This window comes from Rhinopithecus bieti, unplaced genomic scaffold (genome assembly GCF_001698545.2).
Source record: "Rhinopithecus bieti isolate Rb0 unplaced genomic scaffold, ASM169854v2 scaffold_5626, whole genome shotgun sequence".
In the NCBI taxonomy this organism is placed as follows: Eukaryota; Metazoa; Chordata; class Mammalia; order Primates; family Cercopithecidae; genus Rhinopithecus; species Rhinopithecus bieti.
The window spans coordinates 9,274,237-9,295,366 of NW_016805666.1; positions in this window are offsets into that span (position 1 = coordinate 9,274,237).

Consider the following 21,130-nt stretch of genomic DNA (forward strand, 5'->3'; position numbering starts at 1 on the left):
CAGTCTGTCACTGCTTGGGGTGGGGTCGGGGAGTGGGGAGTGTGAACTTAAACCCAGGGGTGCTTTTGGTCCAGCCTTATCTCTCCTGGTGGAATGAACAACTTTGACTCTTGTGAGTGAAATTCTGTCTTTCTTTGTGATAGGCAGGAGGTATTTTTAGAGACATTTAGATAAGGCTGTGCCTTCGTAGTAGATTTAGACTCCTAAATAAAATCCATTCTAAAATATGTAAGCAACAGAGCTACATTTACAGCACTGAGTCTATAAACATGAAAACAACAACACAGAACCTTAACATTCCAAATGCTGTGAGCTCTTTAAGATGTTCTTCGCCTTTTCAGAAACATAAGAAATTCTTATTCCTGCCCAGGGCCTGCCTCTTGCTGACCTCCTTTGCTACCCTCCCCTGAGAGCTCTGCGTAGCTCCCTTCCTCACTCCAGGTCCCTGCTCAAATGGCACTTTTCCCTAAAAGGCTTCCTGACCTTTTCAAAAATAGCACTCTTGTCACCGTTCCTTTCCCTGGTTCATTATATCTTTACCCGAAATTCTCTCCCTTATGTATACATTATCTTGCTTAGTATGTTTCCCCAGGAGGATAGGAGCTCGAGGGGTGCCAAGAATTTGTCTCTGTGACTCTGTGTTGTACCCCAGTGGCTAAGCATATACTAAGTGCTCAGTAAATACTTATAAATTAAATGGATGCTATCCAAAGAACTCAGTGAGTTTCTAAGATACACAAAAGGCACCAGAGGTAATATCCACGCGATTTTGATTTCCCTTGTATTTCTGGAAAAGCGCTAACCTGTATGTTTCTGTCTACTTCACCTGTATCACATTTGCCACCAAGAATTGCCTGTCGTTGAAGAAATACACACTTAGCCGCTTTTCAGCTTAATACAAAAAATTCTCTCTCCTGTAAGGAGTTGCACAGTTTTCCACAAAGCAATGTTGCCTAAGTTTCCAAATATGTATGTTGGAGTTGGAAATACCTGTGTATTTGAGCTTTCGGCACTGAAGTTGGCAACCATGGAGCTTCTAGGAGAAAAGCCACACCGTCTGCCTAGGTCTCGGTTTATTTTTCCGGTAAATATTGGTAAGTGATATGTGTTGGGGTCCGCGTGTTTTCTAAACAAAGGAATGAACACACAAGACAACACAAGACAAGACAAACATGGCGGCCGCCCCGAACGACGCTTTATTTTATACAGTCGTTTGTGGAATGTTACCAAGTCACAAGACACATTGTTGTTTTTCTGACCTTTCCCCGACTTTCTGGATTATCAAGATGTTTACACATAAATAAGCCCCCAGGGTCTGCTGTTTGCAGCTGGCTCCTATCAGGAACGCCCTGCTTCGTTTGCAAGAGCAGGACTTATCGGGAACCTCTCGTTTGCGAGCACAGTCCTCTACAGATATGCCTTAGGGAAATCCGCTCTTCACGTGTTTCTGGAATGTATAGCCAGTAACAAATTCTTAAGCGTCATAAAACAAATCAGACCTATGTTCTAAACAAGTGTTTATTTTTAAGTCCCAAAATAAATACACATTTGTTCAAAACAATTAAAATAGTACCAAAATCCAGGACTCAAGAAATGTGAGCACCTCATAATCCCACACTTTTGTTTGTAATTATTCCTCTAGATCTTTCTATACAGATCCCTACGTAATAATAACAATATTCAATGTTCTGAAACTTTTTTCTTTTTTGACACTGCCTCTCACTCACTCTGTCATCCAGGCTGGAGTGCGGTGGTGCAATCTTGGTTCACTGCAACCTCTGCCTTCCTGGTTCAAGTGATTCTCCTGCCTCTGCCTCCCGAGTAGCTGGGATTACAGGCACAGGCCACCACACCCAACTAATTTTTGTATTTTTAGGAGAGATGGGATTTCATCATGTTGGCCAGACTGGTCTCCAACTCCTGACCTCAGGTGATCCGCCCACCTCGGTCTCCCAAAGTGCTGGGATTACAGGCGTGAGCCAAGACCCCCAGCCGAGAAACTTTTTTTTAAAGTAACTGTGAATCTTTCTATATCAATACACTTACATCTACCTCATTCTTTCACCTGCTGCAAAATCTTGCTTTTACCTGACAGCACATTTCTTAAAGAGACAGTCTGTGGTCTGTGGTGTTTCCAGAAAGCAGTTTTCTGTTGGGTGATCTTTCATCATGTAGGTGATTGCCTCAGTGGTTTCACTCTAAGACCCGCAGGGAAGATGCAGTTATTAGAGTGGATTCTTTGTGGCAAGAAATAGAGAACTATCTCATCTCCTAAAAAAACATGTTTCCAGATGGAGAATTCTGTATTTCTTAGTAAGTGGTTCTTTCCACTACCAGAGTCATCCTGTATGCCTTTCTAAAGTGATTTAAAGGACAAATGTACTTTTCATGTGAAAATGCAGACTGAGAGGTTTCAATCATTCACCTTCACTCTTTAAGACTCGGTTCAAATGTCCCCCTCCTTGGATCATCTTCTGGATTCCTAACCCACCCCACGCAGCGTTCTCCCGTCTGCTTTGTGTTTTTGTGGCACGTGTCACCCTGTCCTCACTCATTACACTGTGCTTATGCCTCCATCTCCTTCTAGAGACGGTCAGATCCATCCAAGTAGGTTTGTCTTTCTATCCCTGGTACCTTACATGATGCCTGACACGCAGGTGTTTACTAAATATTATTCCGTGGATGATGGAATGAGTAATAGAATGCTAGATTCTCAGTCCTTGCTGAGCTTCTTGTAGACCTGGCTATTCATTCAGAGGCCCTCTTTCCTCTCCCTCCTGCCCCCTTGTGGCCATTTCCCTTCTCACTGGGCTCTGGAACCAGTTGAAAGTTGAATGGTGCCAAGCATCTGGTCAACAGGAAGACAGCAATCAAACTGGTGAAAACAGCAGCTTGATACTGCATGCAGGAAAAAACGCTGAACTGGGGGCAGGAGGCCTGGGTTCTGGTCCTAGCTCTGTTACTAATTTATTTATCCATTCATTTATGCATTCAACAACATTTAGCAACACTATGTGCATGTATGTACACACACACACACACCACACACCACACCCACACATACCACACCACACACCACACACCACACACATCACACTCACCACACACACACACCACACACACACCACACACACACCACATACACACCACACACCACACACACCACACCACACACACATCACACCCTCATACACCACACCACACACACACCACACACCACACACACACACCAAACACACCACACACACCACACACCACACACACACACCACACACACACCACACACCACACACACAGCACACACACACCACACACCACACCCACCAAACACCACACACACCACACACCACACACACACACCACACACACACCACACACCACACACACACAGCACACACACACCACACACAGCACACACACACAACACACACAACACACACACACCACACACACCACACGCCACATACACCACACACACACACACCACACACACACCACACACGCACACACAGTGGAGCACTGTTATGACTCTTGCAGATATAGTGGTGAAGAAGAAAGACAATGTCTCAGCCCTTGTGGGACTTACCTCCCGGAAGAGAGATAGACAGGAAAAATACAGGAAAATATCTATTGTTCCCGTCTATCTGTGTGACTCTCCTCTGGGAGGTAAGGAAAGAGAATAGGATGATGTGATAGGAAGTGAAGGGTGCCCACTTCAGTCCCGTGGTCAGGAAGAACCTCTTTGAGTACTGACATTTCAGCTGAGATGTGAGTGATGAAAGGGAACCAGTCATTCAAACATCAAAGAGAAGAGTGTTCCAGGAAGAACCGCCAGTGCAGGGGTCCTAAGGTGGGAACGGACTTTAAGTTTTTAAGGGACAGAGAGATCAGTTTGGCTGGAGCAGAGGTGAGGAGGAAGTGAGTGCAGAGAGGTAGGCAGAAACCAGAATATATCTTGCTTTGAGGACTTTGAATTTTATTTCAAGTACAGTGGGAGTCATGGGAGGATTTTAGGCAAGAGCATGACATGGCCATTTGGGCTTCGCTATCAAGAGTGGAGAATAAAATGGTGACAGATGGATCAGCTGAGGAGCCATTGCAGTCATTTGGGAAACAGTATGATGATGGTTTGGGCAAGAGTGATTAGCATACAGATGGAGAGAAGTGGGCAAGTTTGGAATGTGCTTTGGAGATAAAGCAGACAAGACTTGCTGATGGGCCGCAGGTGGAAGACAAGGAAAGCCGGGAATCAAGGCTGGCTCTTAGATGTAAAGGTTGAACAATCGGGTGAACGTGCCTGCCATCTGCTACAAATAGGAAGCCTGGAGGGCGAGTCTGGGAGAAGAACTCAAGTTCTTCATGGATAAACTACGTTTGAGTTGCCCCATCAGACATCTAAGTGAAAATGTTAAGAAAGCAATTAGATATTCAAGTGAAGTTTGGGGGAAAATCAGGGCTGGAGACAGAGATTGGGAAGTCATCAGAACATACATGGTCTTCAAAGTCATGAGCCTGGATGGGATCACTAAGGGAGAACATTCAGAAATGGAAGAAAAGGATGCCCAGGATGGATCCCTGGTACCCTCTAACCTTTAGAGACTGATTAGAGGAGAAGGAGCCAAGAAAAGAGGCAGGGGGAGCAAGTACTCAAAGAGGCTCTTCCTGACCACGGGACTGAAGTGGGCAGGGGAGCCCAGTTTGAGTGGGTGGGGGAGGGAAAGAGGAGGCAGCAATGCTCTTTACATGTGAAAGAAATTAGAGAAATAGTAGTCAAACAGAGACCTGGAGGTTAAGGGAGATGCTTACAGCATGCACAGAGGGATGATCTAGTAGAGGAGAAATCTGCAGGAGAGAGGGAAGGGATCCAGAGTGCAGGCGGAGGTGGGCTTTGGAGAGAAATGAAGGTTCTGTGTCTGTAGAAACAAGAGGAAGGCAGAGAGTCGGCACCCAGATGAAGAGCTGTGTAGATCAGGAAGAAGCTGAGACAGGATTTTCTCTTTGTGTGACTGTGGTCAAGTCATGCCCTTTGCTGAGATGTGTGGGAGAAATCGGTCTGCTCTGATAATGGTGGAGGGGCTTCTTTGAACACATCCACTTGGCTAACAACACCTGCATTAGCACCTGCTTTATTCATAAGAAACACAGTGTGGTATCGGGGGAACCTGCCCCTAATATTTCAACATAGGTTCTTCCTATTTTCCATAAGTGTCGGCTGGCTAAGAAATAAAGAGAAAGAGTACAAAGAGAGGATTTTTACAGCTGGGCCACTGGGGCTGACATCACATATCAGCAGGACCGTGATGCCCACTTAAGCCTCAAACCAGCAAATTTTTTATTAAGGGTTTCAAAAGGGGAGGGGGTGTAAAACAGGGAGTAGGCACAAAGATCACATGCTTCAAAAGGCAAAAAGCAGAACTACTAATAAGGGTCTAACAAAGATCACATGCTTCTGAGGGGACAGCACAAAGGGAAAAAGCAGAACCACTGATAAGGGTCCAACAAAGATCACAAGGCAAAGAGCAAAAGCAGAACTACTGATAAGGGACTATGTTCAGCAGTGAACGTATTGTCTTGATAAACATCTTAACAGAAAACAGGGTTTGAGAGCAGAGAACCAGTCTGACCACAAATTTACCAGGATGGAGTTTTTCCCCACCCTAATAAGCCTGAGGCTACTGCAGGAGACCAGGGCGTATCTCAGTCCTTATCTCAACCACATAAGACAGACACTCCCAGAGTGGTCGTTTATAGACCTCCGCCCAGGAATGCATTCCTTTCCCAGGGTATTAATATTAATATTCCTTGCTAGGAAAATACTTTAGCGATATCTCTCTTACTTGCATGTCCGTCTATAGGCTCTCTGCAAGAAGAAAAATATGGCTTTTTTTGCCCAGCCCCGCAGGCAGTCAGACCTTATGGCTCTCTTCCCTCGTTCCCTAAAAATCGCTGTTATTCTGTTCTTTTCAAGGTGCACTGATTTCATATTTTCAAACACACATGTTTTACAATCAATTTCTACAGTTAACACAATTATCACAGTGGTGCTGAGGTGATGTGTATCCTCACCTTACAAAGATAACAGGATTCAGAGATTAAAGTAAAGGCAGGCATAAGAAATTATAAAAGTATTATTTGGGAACTGATAAATGTCCATGAAATCTTCACAATTTATGTTCCTCTGCCATGGCTCCAGCCGGTCCCTCCATTCAGGGTCCCTGACTTCCCACAACAGTGTGGAAGGTGCAACCCAGAGCTCATTAGAATAATGGCTCCTAACCACAGAACACAACACTTCAGGTCCTGCGTAGGTGCTTTCTGTACCTTAGCTCTAATTGTCGCTACACCCTGAAAGGCAGGTATGACTACTATTCCCATTAGAGGTATGAAAACACAGAGAGGGCCAGGTGCAGTGGCTCATGCCTGTAATCCAAGCACTTTGGGAGGCTGAGGTGGGTGGATCACTTGAGGTCAGGAGTTCCAGACCAGCTGGCCAACATGGTTAAACTCTGTCTCTACTAAAAATACAAAAATTAGCAGGGGGTGGTGGCAGGTGCCTGTAATCCAAGCTACTCAGGAGGCTGAGGCAGGAGAATCACTTGAACCCAGGAGGCAGAGGTTGCAGTGAGACAAGATGGTGCCACTGCACTCCAGCCTGGGTGACAGAGCGAGACTCCAGCTCAAAAAACAAACAAACAAAGGGGAGGGGGAGATGGCCATGCAAATTTTCTGAAGTGATGGAATGAGAATTTAAACCCTGACCCAAACTCATGCTTTTAACCATTACATTCTCTTACCCCAGCAGGGAGAGAAAGGAGTGAAAGGGCTCAGCTAGGAGATGGGCCAGGGGTTGATGCCCTCAGGTTAAATACCTGCCAGTCTTCCCAGCAGAGCAAGGGGACACCAACTGCTCACTAATTCCTAACAAGGGTTGAGGGCCAAGATGTCGGTGGCAGGCTCAGAGGCCAGTGTTCCAGACTCCCTGACACCACCTGAAAGCAGAGGAATTGACCCAGAGGAATCGATCCATCTGTTCAGTCCACAATCCAACAGTGCCGCCCATCACATTTACAAGTTGGACATCTCAACCGGTCACCAGTGCCCTGGCCAAGTCCTCAGCCAAGTTACTGTGGCCTTAAGCTTTTTCAGATGTTTACCGGGAAATAATCTTTGTGTGGTGTTGCAATCCTGGATAAAGCAAGGTCAGTTCTTCTGAATACACTGAGGGCCAGCAGGGCTTCCTCCACAACTTCCCACATGGAGAAAATTCAGGAGTGTTCAAAGCAGAGGCAGCAAGATTTCTGTTTCCTTTTTCTTAGTTTCCTGAAATATTAAATTAGTAAAAAACACAAAAGCACAGGTGCAGGAATAAGGAGATGGGGTTCCTGTCCCAGGCCTCTCACTTCTTAGCTGGGTGACCTTGGAGAGTTTCCTAAGTTCTCAGCAAGAGGTTTGGCTGTCAGGTGTTGATCATCTGAAATCCATGGATGTTCATGGGACGTTGGATAGAATGGTTTTTCAATGTAATTGAATTCCTTTGTGATCTCATGTCTTTTATTTTATGTATTTATGGATATTTTTTGCCAAGCTGTCAAAGGGGCACACGGCACAGAAATGTAGAAATGCTGCCAGAAGATCTGTGGGGTCCCAGCTTGACTCAACGTTCTGTCATTTCCATTAGCGTCCCTTCTGGGACTGGGGCTTCTTTTAACCAAGTCCATCTGGCTGTGGAGGAGTTAAGGGAAGTTTCTCAGTGCTGGGTCAGAGAGGTAATAAACAAGAGGCAATGGAACCGCTCACAAGTGGGCTGGGACCCAGGCCACTGGAGGGAGAGACCCAGACTCTTGGGCCTCACATGCTGTCATCATCTGGGTAGAGGGGCTGTAGCATCCACACACTCATAAGTGGAGTTGGGGACCACCCCTGAGAGCAGGGGCAGGCTGCAGCCTGAGATGTCTTGGAAGCCATGTGCTGCCTCAAGAGAGAAAGGAGAGGGAGGGAGGGAAAGGGTGGGAGCAGGAGAGGAATTGTGACCTGGACCATCCTCCTGTCTCTTGCATCACTGCCACTCCTACAACACGGCTTCTGATCATAAAGTGTGATGTTAGGATAAGTTCTGGTTCAGAGAGGTATCACTGAGCGATCAGCCAGTATCAGACGTGGACACTCATTGTGCCAGGCAGTTTATGCGTGTTTCTCTCTGACACCAGTATCAGATGTGGACCCTCGTGCCAGGCAGTTTATGTTTCTCTCTTGTAGAAACCATGTGGGTAGGCATGATGACAACCATCTTCTCAGGGAGAGAACAGGCTCACAGAGGTCAACAAGCTTGCCCGACACGGCACAGTGAGTGGCCTAACCGAGATTTGCACCTGGATCTGTCTGGCTCCAAAAGGCGTGTTTCTTGGTTTGTTAGGCACTGACAAAGCTCTTCCGCATGCGCTGTCTGTGAATGGGAGCTACTGGCCGGCCTCTCAGCCCAGTGTCAGCCATTCCTCTCCCTCTCAGACTCAGCTGTGCCCACAAGTAAAGAACAGGATTTCTGTGTCTTCACTGAAGTCTGTAAGAAAATGACCATATTTTATGTATGTATGTATGTATGTATGTATGTACTCATGATCTACTTTGTCAAAAGTGGTATTGTACTGTGTCTAGAGTTTGTGTGTGGCCTGGAAGGCTTCTTTTAAGTTTTCTGGAATTAGTATTTACCAGTGGCTCCTCATCAGGGCTATGTAAAGAGTATTATTGGGTTTGAGAATCACAGTGCACTCCATTAAGAATGGCAAGTGGTTTTTCACGGGCTCCATCTCCTGGAGGGACAAGTGGGTGGGTACAAGGGAGAGGAGGTGACTAAGAACCAGATTTCACTGCTTTCCAGATTTGGAAGGAGGCTGAGAAATAGAGTGGACCCACTACAGACTCTAGAATAGAGCAGTGCACCCCTGGGTCCCATAGACCCTGTCTAGGGTCCGAGAGCCCATTTCCAGAATCATTGGTCGAGTGAGATATTCAGAGGAATCTCTGTGCTTTTCCTTTCCACGCTTGTGTTGATGACCATTCTCAACCTAGCGGTCCTTCACTCTGGCTACAAATACTTACCATTAAATGAGAAACTTCGGCACATGAACATTTGAAAGAGTCTCCGTGAGCGGACGGTGAGTCATGCATCCAACAATAAGCCCACAAATCATTCAGGGCTCCAGTGTAGGGTTGCCAGGGAAAATCTTTCATAAGGTGCTCATGGAAGCAAGACAAAGAAAATATTTGATTGGTTAATGTGAAAAGTCCCTCATTAGAGGTTAGTTTGTGGTTCCTAATTGGTTAATCTTAAATTTTGTTTTCCTAGGTTAAAATCATTCCCTCTGAGTTGGGTTTCGGTTGGTTACATAGGAACTCAAGGCCCTGGAGCCATCTCAGCCTAGTGGCTTCTCAATTAATTATCTTAACAGTACTGATTCTAGGGCCAGGCACGGTGGCTCACGCCTATAATGCCAGCATTTTGGGAGGCTGAGGTGGGTGGATCACGAGATCAGGAGTTCGAGACCAGCCTGGCCAATATAGTGAAACACCATCTCAACTAAAAACACAAAAGTTAGCCGGGCGTGGTGGAGTGCACCTGTAATCCCAGCCACTTGGGAGGCTGAGGCAGGAGAATCTCTTGAACCCAGAAGGTGGAGGTTGCAGTGAGCCGAGATTGCGCCAGTGCACTCCAGCCTGGCGACAGAGTGAGACTCTGTCGCAAAAAAAAAAAGAGAATTGCTTGAACCCAGGAGGCAGAGGTTGCAGTGAGTGGAGATCGTGCCATTGCACTACAGCCTGGGTGACAGAGCAAGACTCCGTCTCAAAAAAAAAAAAAAAAAAAAAAGGAAAAGAAAGAAATAGACTTGTTCACCTTTAAAAACATCTCTGGTGTATTGTCACAGTCTATGCCGCAAGCATTGAAGCCTCACGAGCTGCAGCCCCAGCTACCATTGTGCAGCTATCACCTGGCCCAGCCCGTAGCGTCTGCTCAGCTCATGAGTCAGGCTGCCTGTGTGTCCCCCAAAGAGATGTTCCTTTCATCTCAGGTGAACAAAGAAAACATTCTGGTCATGAGAGGATGGTTGTCAGGGTTTTCCTGACACAGCATTAGAGAGAAGATACTTTGATTGCTATCTTCTGCGTGGGGACCAGCAGAGGTAGAAGCATGTCCACGGTTTTCAAGGGTGGGGTTCATATAAAGATGCTGGTGGCAGAGTCTCTTTGGGCAGGCACTCTAATGTTTCCAAGCGGGAGAGTTTGACCTTTAATGAAAATGGTAAGGGAAGAGGAGGAGGAGGAAAGCAGCTTCCATTAAGAACTTACAGGCTGGGCGCTGTGGCTCACACCTGTAATCCCAGCACTTTGGGAGGCTGAGGCAGGTGGATCACCTGAGCTCAAGAGTTCAAGACCAGCCTTGCCAACATGGTGAAACCCCATCTCTACTAAAAATACAAAAATCAGCCAGGCGTGGTGGTGGACGCCTGTAATCTCAGCTACTTGGGAGGCTGAGACAGGAGAATCACTTGGACCCGGAAGGCGGAGGTTGCTGTGAGCTGAGACCGTGCTATGGCACTCCAGCCTGGGTGACAGAGTAAGACTCCATTCCCCCCAATCCCCACAAAAAGAACCTACCGTGTGGCATGAAGCACTGTGTGTCCATTTACTGCTCCTTACAGCAGCCCTGGAAAGAGGTCGCCCTCTGTTATGCTCATCTCTCATTCACTTCCTTCAGTACCCACATACTGTCAGTTTCCCATTCTGTCCATCCAGACTCCAATGTTTCTACTTTGTCCCCTCTCTCCTGCCCCAGTGGCAATGCCGGAGCTCAGGCCACCATCTAATTTGACGTGAGGAGGTATGAGATCCACTAAGCTCACCACACATGTCACAGCCTTCGAGGGAGCTGCATTAGGACCTGGGTTTTGGATTGAAGGGAATTTCTTTGTCGAGCCATGATTTTGAGACTGACTGAGATTCTCTGGATACTTCTTTCTGCGTCCCCCACCCCCAGGCCTAAATCTTTGACCTGTTCTCAGAAATTAATCTTTTATTAGTTTAACATTTACTGAGTACTTCCTAAGGACCAGGCATTTTGCTAGATACCCAGAAGATGTGGGGTACAGAATAATACCTTGCCCTTGTGGAGTTTGCTATTCCAGCTCCTTTTCCCTCTGAATAGGTGCTCCAGTCTCCTGCCTGTAGCCTCCGTAATGATCCTTCTCTCTCTAGGAGCAGGGGATTACCAAGTAGTCTTTATACCAGAAGCTGGACATGGCCTTTAACCAGACAAACTCCCCAAGAGTCAGGAATTCTGCATCCTGTCCTGACAGGCCCTGGGCAACTCTGTTCTGCCCATCCGGGGGCAGTAAGTGGTCTCTTGTGTAACCCCCCTCCTTTGGCCACCTCCACTCAAGAGAAGGACAAAGGTTAGGGACTCTTGGCATGTTAGGTGCCCAGTTCAACCATGCAGCATACCACCCTGGGTACCCTGAGACCACAGAGGGACCCTGGCCTCCAGGACAAAAAGCCTACGGACTTGATGTAGGCCAGGGATTTTTCTGGTTTTGGTGTCATGAGCACTCAAGTAGACACGACTTAGATTCATTTTGCCTTTAATGATCAAATGTCTGGTTCTCCTGGTACATTCTGTTTCTTTGAACTGGGCTACTTTGATATAGTTAGAAATAACAAAAATTTAGGAAATCAAACAAACTCAACTTTTAAAAGCAAAATATGTGACAGAAAGATTTGGCTCAGTGAATGTGCTTCAAATAGGAAAAGTTCAATCATGAATAGAAGGCTTACGATTTTGAGGGCCAAGAGGCTCATCTGAAGAATGGCTCCTGTGCCTTTCACAGCCCTAAGGAGTGAACACACACTTTGACTTTTTTCTCTGTAATTTGGTCTGAGATGGTCAGGTCAAAAATTCCAGGTTGAGAATTTCACTTCCTTGAGAGTTACCCTCACTCACTCAGAAGGACCCAGCTGATGAGTGTCCTGAAGATTTAGGTATCAACATAACCCATTCCCCAACCCCCCGGCCCTGTGTCTTCATTCTCCTATCCAAGAACCAGGGCTGTGGAAGTTCCCAGAGGCAGGTGCATCCATGTGAGGGGAAGACTAGATTTCCCAGAACCCTCTGCTGTAGGAGGGTTGTTTGGGAAGACGTTCATGGACTGCTTAGGGAATTATTACAAGTTCTGTTGCAGTGATGTGCTTGGGTGGGCTGGCTTCAACTGAGGCTCTGAAGGGACTGGGTTTGAAATACAGGAGAAGGAAAAGTAGAAAATAAACCTAACCAAAAATACAAAACAAAACAAAACAAAAAACAAACAAACAAAAAACCCACCAAAACAATGGTACAAAGGAAGAAGCACTGTTCCTGTGAGCAGATGCAGATGGAGTGGTGGGGTCAGCCCAGCCCAGGCCACTGTCCCAGGCCTCCCAAAGCATTTGTGATAGGCTGGGAGGAAAAACATCTCTGGTCCAGGGACAGCGTGGGATTAGGAAGAGGCCCAGGGGATAAATGACCACACTAGGACATCCTGCAGAACAGCGGGAGGGCCACAGCGTTTAGATTTGGAAATCAGAGGAGCAGAGGGTGCTTTCCACTTCTACCAGCAGAACCCTGCCATGTAGACTGGCAAGTAGATTAATTCAAGTGGCATAGTGAACATTCCAGCTGAAATTATACAGCTCAACTTCTGGCCGGGTGCGGTGGCTCATGCCTGTAATCTCAGCACTTTGGAAGGCTGAGGTGGGCAGATCACGAGGTCAGGAGATCGAGACCATCCTGGCCAACATGGTGAAACTCTGTCTCTACTAAAATACAAATCTTAGCCAGTCGTGGTGGCACGTGCCTGAAGTCCCAGCTACTCGGGAGGCTGAGGCAGGGGAATCTCTTGAACCTAGGAGTCAGAGGTCGTAGTGAGCCGAGATTGCGCCACTGCACTCCAGCCTGGCAACAGAGCCAGACTCCATCTCAAAAAAAAATTATGTGTATATATGCAGCTCACCTTCTAACTATATCAACCAACCGGACAACTGCCAGATCTCCAGGTCTCACTGGGATCCATGGACACAAGCTGTAGGTTTCACTATCAGGAGGCTGCCTGAGATCTGTGTCTACTTCTAACATATGTGATCTCACTTGCACGCAGAGAGTTGGATCAACTACATGCTCTTTAAGGTCCTTTACGTTTCTGAGCATCTGTGATTTAATAGAGATCCAGAGCTAAACACTTTTAGGGACAAACCGTGCTGTGAATGCTGGGTGGACAGCAGGGGAAGGAAGAACTCACAGACTGAACCCACCCTCTATGTTGCAAGACCCTGCCCAGATCCCCTGAGACTCTTGGGGATGGGGCAGTTTGCAGGCTTCTCTTGATGTTATAACCAACTAAGATGTATCCTATTTTGTCTTATTTCACTTTTGGTATCTTGATAGGTCATTGTTATTTACACCAAGAGACTGTATCTGTGAGAATCTTGTAACAGTTCAGTTAAGGAATACTCTTCAAGTCAGGGCTTATGGAAAGAGTGCAGGTCTGTGAGCCAAGACATGAGGGTTCTAGGCCCAGCTTAGTCGTCAACTTGCTTCTCACCTTGGCAATGCATCCCCTTTGCCAGGATCCAAGCTTTATCTCTTTTTCGCTACTTTCACATCCTGTGACTGTGTTGCAATACCTAGAACAGGAGGAAGACAGGGCCCTAGCAAGGTCGAGGAAAAGATGGAGTCAGCATGGAAAGTTAGGGGAGGGTCATATTAGCCTGGGAACCATTCAAACCCTTGGGACCCTAATGACTCTGCTTGTATCTTTAAATGTTTGACGTCCATTGGCTGCTTTCCATCTTCCAAACCATCAGCTCTTACCAGGGCCTGTGGGCCTCCTGGAAACACCAAGACTCACCGGGTCCCCATTTCTTTTCTGCATATGCATTCACCACGGGGAAGCAGAGCCAGAGAGACGGAGCATGGCGTGAAGAAGGAGGCCACGTGCAGAGTGCAGCTGGGGAAGATGCTTCTATTTTGAAACTACTGCAGGCCCCCTAGCCTCAGTACCAGGGGAAGACCACACTCCTGGGTAAATACCATCTGCTATTTTCCTTAGATGAAATTGTTTATCTGAAAAAGGAAATACAAAACACAGATTCTATTTTTCTGCACTATGTGTCTCTGATGGTAATAATAATAGTTGTGCAACCTAGAGTGTGGTTATTAAATCTATCTTACGGTCACAAAGGAGCTGTAAGGAAGCCAAGAGGCACAGAAGCCCTGAGGGAGGATTTGGAGGTTTTGCAAATTCCAAACAATTTTGCAGATGAACTGGAGTAACCCACCACAGAGCAGAAGAGACAGACTCAAACTCCAAGTGCATCTTGTCTTCGTGGAGTTTGTCTTGAAACCAGAAGAATTTCCTCCGTGTGTTGTTCTCAGTCTTATCCACACAAGCTTGTTCAGCACTCAATCTAGAGGACATTTGTTGAATATAAATGTCTGTCTCCCTAGCACAAAATAACTGGGACATTATTCCATGGAACATTCCATGAGTCCATAGAATAGTTTATTCCATGATCCAAATGGTCTGATTGATTCTTCCACCAAATTCCATAACTAATTACTCTGTGTGTGTGTGTGTGTGTGTGTGTGTGTGTGTGTGTGTGTTTGGGGGTGTGGTACTGATCAGCCCAGAGCTGAAGCCCTTGAGCTCCGAGAGAAAAGCATCCTTTTCTGAAAGCTTCTCATGGTGGGATCAGAGCCAGCCTTGGGATTTTAGCGAGGGGTCTGAGACCAATATGAAGAGGGAAGAAAGAAGAGTCTGGACGATTTTGAACTATTTTTGTGGGAAAACAAGATGACCCTCTCATGAAGTACCAACCAGACCTGGAACTCAGGCACACACACACAGTGTTTCTATCATTCTTCCCTCAGAAGGAGGCTGGTCCTCTCTCCTCCATATGCTTCTAGGAGAGTGAGAGCCCATTCTGGACTCTCCCTCTGTCTCCACCCCTCACATTATCTTCGACATGGCCCTTGAGGCTCATTTCACCCATTTTTGCCTGGGTGAAAATAATGGAGGAGGGCAGTGATCCTGCCCCACACCTGACCCCCACCCATCAACCCTTGCAGTACTGAACAAGCTGAACTTGGGGATGAATAAGAAAGAGTTCTGAGAAAAGAGGAGAAGCAGAGGAAGACCAGAGTTGTCACCTGGGGACAAAAATGACCTTACCTCTTGTTGACTCCACATTTCCTTCCTTTGGGAAGCTTTTCTTTCTCTATTTTATAGCAATCTGCCCAGTCCATATGGTTGGATGAGACTGGCTGGCTTTATCCTGTACCACCACTGCAGGGGGCAGGCACATGACCCAGCCTGGACACTTAGAGCAATCCCTCAGGCAGGACCCTGCATCCAGAGTGGTCAATCTTCCCTCGGATGTTCGCTGAATCTTTCAGGGAATACTCTCCTTTTCTTCCTTAGGTCACTAGCATGAAGGACCATGTCCATCCAGAACTTCCAGGGACTACCTTAGAATCACATTTCAGGTAAGAGCCTTTTTGTGAATAAAGCAAAACAGAGGAACCGTGGATCTATCACTGAACCCTTGGATCCATCTGTGCCTCAGGCAGAACCACCAGTTACTAACTAGTACAGGTGCATAGAAAGGAGGAGATCAGGCTGAGAATGGTGGCTCATACCTGTAATCCCAACACTTTGGGAGGCTGAGGCAGGCAGATCACCTGAGGTCAGGAGTTCGAGACCAGCCTGGCCAACATGGTGAAACCCTGTCTCTATTAAAAACACAAAATTAGCCAGGCGTGGTGGTGCATGCCTGTAATCCCAGCTACTCAGGAGGCTGAGGCAGGAGAATCGCTTGAACCCAGGAGGCGGAAGTTGCAGTGAGCCGAGATCCTGCCATTGCACTCTAGCCTGGGTGACAGAGTGAGACTCTGTATCAAAAAACAAACAAACAAACAAACAAAAAAACCTAGAAAGGAGATCAGAGGTGAATGTCCTCATCTTGTGGTGATGCTGACCAAAACTCAAAAGGACATGATGGAGAACCAGGAAAGCCAGTGCTGTAATTCATTCCAGGTCTGAAGGCCCAAAAACCAGGAGCTCTGATGTTGAAGGGCAGGGGAAGGAGCTCAAGAGGAGAGACTGAATCCTCGTCCTTCCTCCACCCTTTTGCTCCTTTGGGCCCTCCATGGATTGGGTGATGCCTGTCTACATTGGTGAGGGTGATTTTCTTTACTCAATCAGATGATTCAAATGCAAATCTTTTCCAGAAACACCCTCACAGACACACCCAGAAATGAATTCTTGCCAGCAATCTGGGCATTTCTAGCCCAAGTGTTACTGGAAAGGGGTCCCGATTCAGATCCCAAGAAAGGGCTCTTAGATCTCGTGCAAGAAAGAATTCGAGGTGAGTCCATAGAGTAAAGTAAAAAGCAAGCTTACTAAGAAAGTAAAGGAATAAAGAATGGCTACCCCATAGACAGAGTGGCCCCAAGGGCTGCTGGTTGGCTATTTTTATGATTATTTCTTGATTATATGCTAAACAAGTGGTGGATTATTCACAAGTTTTCTGGGAAAGAGGTGGGCAATTCCCAGAACTGAGGGTCTCTCCCCTTTTTAGACCATCTAGGGTAACTTCCTGACATTGCCATGGCATTTGTAAACTGTCATGGTACTTGTGGGAGTGTCTTTTAGCATGCTAATGATTGTAATTAGCATATAATGAGCAGTGAGGATGACCAGAGGTCATTTTTGTAGCCATCTTGGTTTCGGCTGACTTCTTTACCACAACCTGTTTTATCAGCAAGGTCTTTGTGACCTGTCTCTGTGCTGACCTCCTATCTCATCCTGTGACTTAGAATGCCTAACCTCCTGGGAATGCAGCCCAGTAGGTCTCAGCCTTGTTTTACCCAGCCCCTATTCTAGATGGAGTCGCTGTGGTTTAAACACCTCTGATTTAGGTTGACACATAAAATTAACTATCATAGTAGTTATGGAAGATTGAGATCATTCTAGACTTTGGTGAACTAAATTTTATAAGTTTCCTCCAGCCCTAATTATTGGCAGAGGTGTAAAAAAGACCACTAATAAGGAGGGAAAATAATTAAGGAAAATAAATGTTAGTTTTGTGAGATTGTACCCTTTTGGTTTGGCCTTGAATTTAGTGCTTCTTAAAAGAGTGTGGGAGAAAAGGAAAGACGCTTATTTGTATTGTGAAAGGCAAATAAATCTTGGGACCCCAAAATCATTAAGCTAAAGGGAAAAGTCAAGCTGGGAACTTCTCAAGGCAAACCCGCCTCCCATTCTATTCAAAGTCACCCCTCTGCTCACCGAGATAAATGCATATCTGATTGCCTCCTTTGGAGAGGCTCATCAGAAACTCAACAGAATGCAACCATTTGTCTCTCACCTACCCATGACCTGGAAGCCCCCTCCCCACTTGAGTTGTCCCACCTTTCTGAATGGAACTGATGTTCATCTTACATATATTGACTGATGTATCATGTCTCCCTCAAATGTATAAAACCAAGCTGTGCCCTGACCACCTTGGGTACATGTTGTCAGGACCTCCTGAGGCTGTGTTACGAGCATGTGGTCTATGGCCTCAGCCTTGGCAAAATAAACTTTCTAAATTAACTGAGATATTTGGAGATATTTGGAGTTCATATTTTGGTAACCACAGAGGGATTCTGAGTGGAGGTGCTTCTGACCTTTGCCAAATCTCCAACTGGTGCTTGGGACCAGCTTGAGCTATCTTTATGGCTCAAACCAACAGGACAATTTGCTGAGGCCTGGAACGACCCTCTCCGGAGAATTCCTGATCTCCCAAAATTCGGTTGTGATCTAAAGTTTATTATGCTGTACAACTACTTTTTTTTTTTTTTGGAGTTTTACTTGCTTCCAACACAAGGAAGGTAAGTTTTTCCTGCTTCCATGAAGATGGAAGGCAGGTAACTCCTCTATGGAGTTTGAACTCGCTTCCAACAGGGAACACAAATTTTAGATTTCTCCTGCTTCTAGGATGGAGAGCAGTCTTCAGCTTGAGTCCCATCCCTAGGTAAGTAACTGAATTGGGGTTTGTCTTGGCTAAAGATAAGATTCACAACCAACTGGTCTTAATTTCTCCTACCATTAGAGCACTCAGCGATCATGTAAGTTGTGCCATCATTTGTTTTGCTGGTTTTGTTGTTGTTGTTGTTGTTTGTTTCTGTTTTTGTTGTTGTTTTGGTCTTTTCCCCATTGGGTTTGATCAACTCTATCTGACTTGGTCAAATCTGAAGGAAAGTTTCAAATTATGGGGAACAAGGCCTCTGAAGTGGCTAAATTCCCACATGAAAAAAAAAAGAAAAGGCCGGCACGGTGTCTCACACCTACAATCCCAGCACTTTGGGAGGCCGAGGCGGGTGGATCATGTCAGGAGATCAACACCATCCTGGCTAACACGGTGAAACCCCATCTCTACTAAAAATACAAAAACAATTAGCCGGGCGTGGTGGTGGGCACCTGTGGTCCCAGCTACTCAGGAGGCTGTGCAGGGAGAATGGCGTGAACCTGGGAGGCGGAGCTTGCAGTGAGCTGAGATCACGTCACTGCACTCCAGGCTGGAGACAGAAAGACACTCTGTCTCAAGAAAAAAAAAGGGGGGGGAGGGTGGTGTGATGTGGGGAGAAAAACAGCCAAGAAAAGGAAGAAAAACAAAAACCAAAAAAAAAAAAAAAGGAAGATTTTCTGACTACTAAGGGTGCTTATTTACAGTTCTAACGAGGCCCCTTCTTTGCAAAGCAGGCAAGCTGAAAGAGCAATGACTGTTGGCGCGCCGCGTGCAGTTCCATCAGCTAAGGGTTGCCACCCTCTTTTTTTTCTATCACAGAAACGCTAAGTTTCGTTCCTAAGCTCAAACCCTTTCCGCCTTGGACTGGTACTCGTCTGAAAGAACAGCATTTTTTTCCTTGCTTAAATATGGTAAGTAGCTTTTAAAAGTATGTTTTAAAAGGGAGCTCAGTGGTTAAAAGTCAGCTTAATTGAATAATTAAAAGCGCAACATCTCAAGATGTGTCGTTTGTGTGTATGTGCGTTTGTGTGTGTGTGTGTGTGATGTGTGTGTGTGTCGATGTGTGTGTGTGTTGTGTATAAAAGGCCTTCGTGGTGTTGTTTTTTCTTTCTCCTAGGACCTTGTCTCTTTTTTTGAGCAAAAATGTTTTTCTTCTCAGTTGACTGAATTGTTTTCTTCATTTGCTTCTCCTGTCTCTCCTGTGTCTCCTTTCTCTTGCACACTCTGCCACATGAGGGACCTAAAATAGTTTATAATAGCCTGGGGTTCCTTAAAGAAAATGGAGAAAGCACCAGACTCCCTTCAGGGGAGAAACCTGTTTTTCCTTATGGAACTGCAAGAGTATAAACAGACAAGTTCATCTCAGCTCTTAAACGGCTTGCCTTTGTACTGTTACCTGATTTACTGACGAAAATAGTTATTGCAACATAGGCTGCTCTTGGGTTTTTAAGGAAGAGTGTAGTTTAGACACTAAGAAATGTCTTTGTTTAAAAAAAAATTTTTTTTTTGAGACAAAGTGTTGCACTTGTTGCCCAGGCTGGAGCACAATGGCACGATCTCGGCTCACTGCAAACTCTGCCTCCTGGATTCAAGTGATTCTCCTGCCTCAGCCTCCCAAGTAGCTGGGATCACAAGCGCCCACCACCACACCCAGCTAAATTTTGTGTATTTATTACAGACGGGGTTTCACCATGTTGACAAGGCTGATCTTGAACTTCTGACATCAGGTGATCTACCCTCCTCGGCCTCCCAAAGTGTTGGAATTACAGGCATGAGCCACCACACCTGGCCAAAAAAATTTTTTTTAAGTGCACTGTAAAAGCATCATGTGGTCTAGCCTCATAATAATTCTGCGTTTTTGGAGACCCAGGGTTCAGTGTGGGCTCTCTGCCCAGAGCTCAGAGATCCAGTTAAAAGACAGGTAGTCCCTATCTAAATAAAGTTGGTCTCCTCATAAAATTCTATGACAGATTTGCATAATTTTATGTTTGATTTGGCATCCCTCTTGAATATCCCTCCAGCAACACCAGACTTTCTGTCTCTGTACCTTGAGATGTAAATTTTGCTATCTGATTTTTCACCCAAGAGTTGTTTCCTTCAGTTGCAAATTTAGGGCTAATCAGCTGACAACTGCCAGGGTAATGAAAGAGGTTATCAAGAGTTTACAAGTCTGAGACAGGAAAAAAAGGAGGTTTTAGGAATCTATAAATACATCTATGTATTATGTGTTGTGTACACAATGTTTGACTACTAGAAATATATAAAAGAGCTCTAATTAATTGGCTTAAAGAAAAATAAAAGCACTTACATCAAATACTTTATCAAAAAAAGGAAAGACGAGTTAAATGCTTTTTCTAGTTTCTGTGACTTAAGTAAAATCTTTAATAAATAAGCTAGCTTTAAAAGTATTGGTAAAGTAATATTAAAAATGTCTTAAGAACTGCCAGCAAACATTTTTGTTTGCATTTATTGATCAAGCAATTTCAAACTTATCCCTGCCAAATACTATAAGATGTCAAAATTTGGCATGGGGGTTACAAAACTATAAAACCAGCTCAAAACAGAATGATCTTTGCTTGTGTAATTTTTAAATAAGTAAGACATTGATATTGGTTTAGTGAAGACAGCTACTTCTTGAATTGTTTAGTAAAATTATCATAACTTTTAATCTCATGGCTTTAGGCAGTCTTGTCCACAGGCAGTAAGGAGATTTGTTTTGGCAAAGGACTGTTCTCAACTTTGTTTCAAAGCTAAACTATAAACTAAGTTCCTCCCAAAGTCCAGGAATGAACAAGGACAGCTTGGAGGTTAGAAGCAAGATGGAGTCAGTTAGGGCAAATCTTTTTCGCTGTCTTAGTTAGAATCTTGCAATAATGAGTTTTGTAACATTAAATGATGACTATCACAGTTTTCATAAATAATCTAGGTAAACGATTAAAATAAAATAATTAGATAAATGTCATGGGATAAATACTTATAGACAAACCTGTGATAATTTAGAATCTAAAGTTAAATTAAATAATAGATATTTCATTATTTG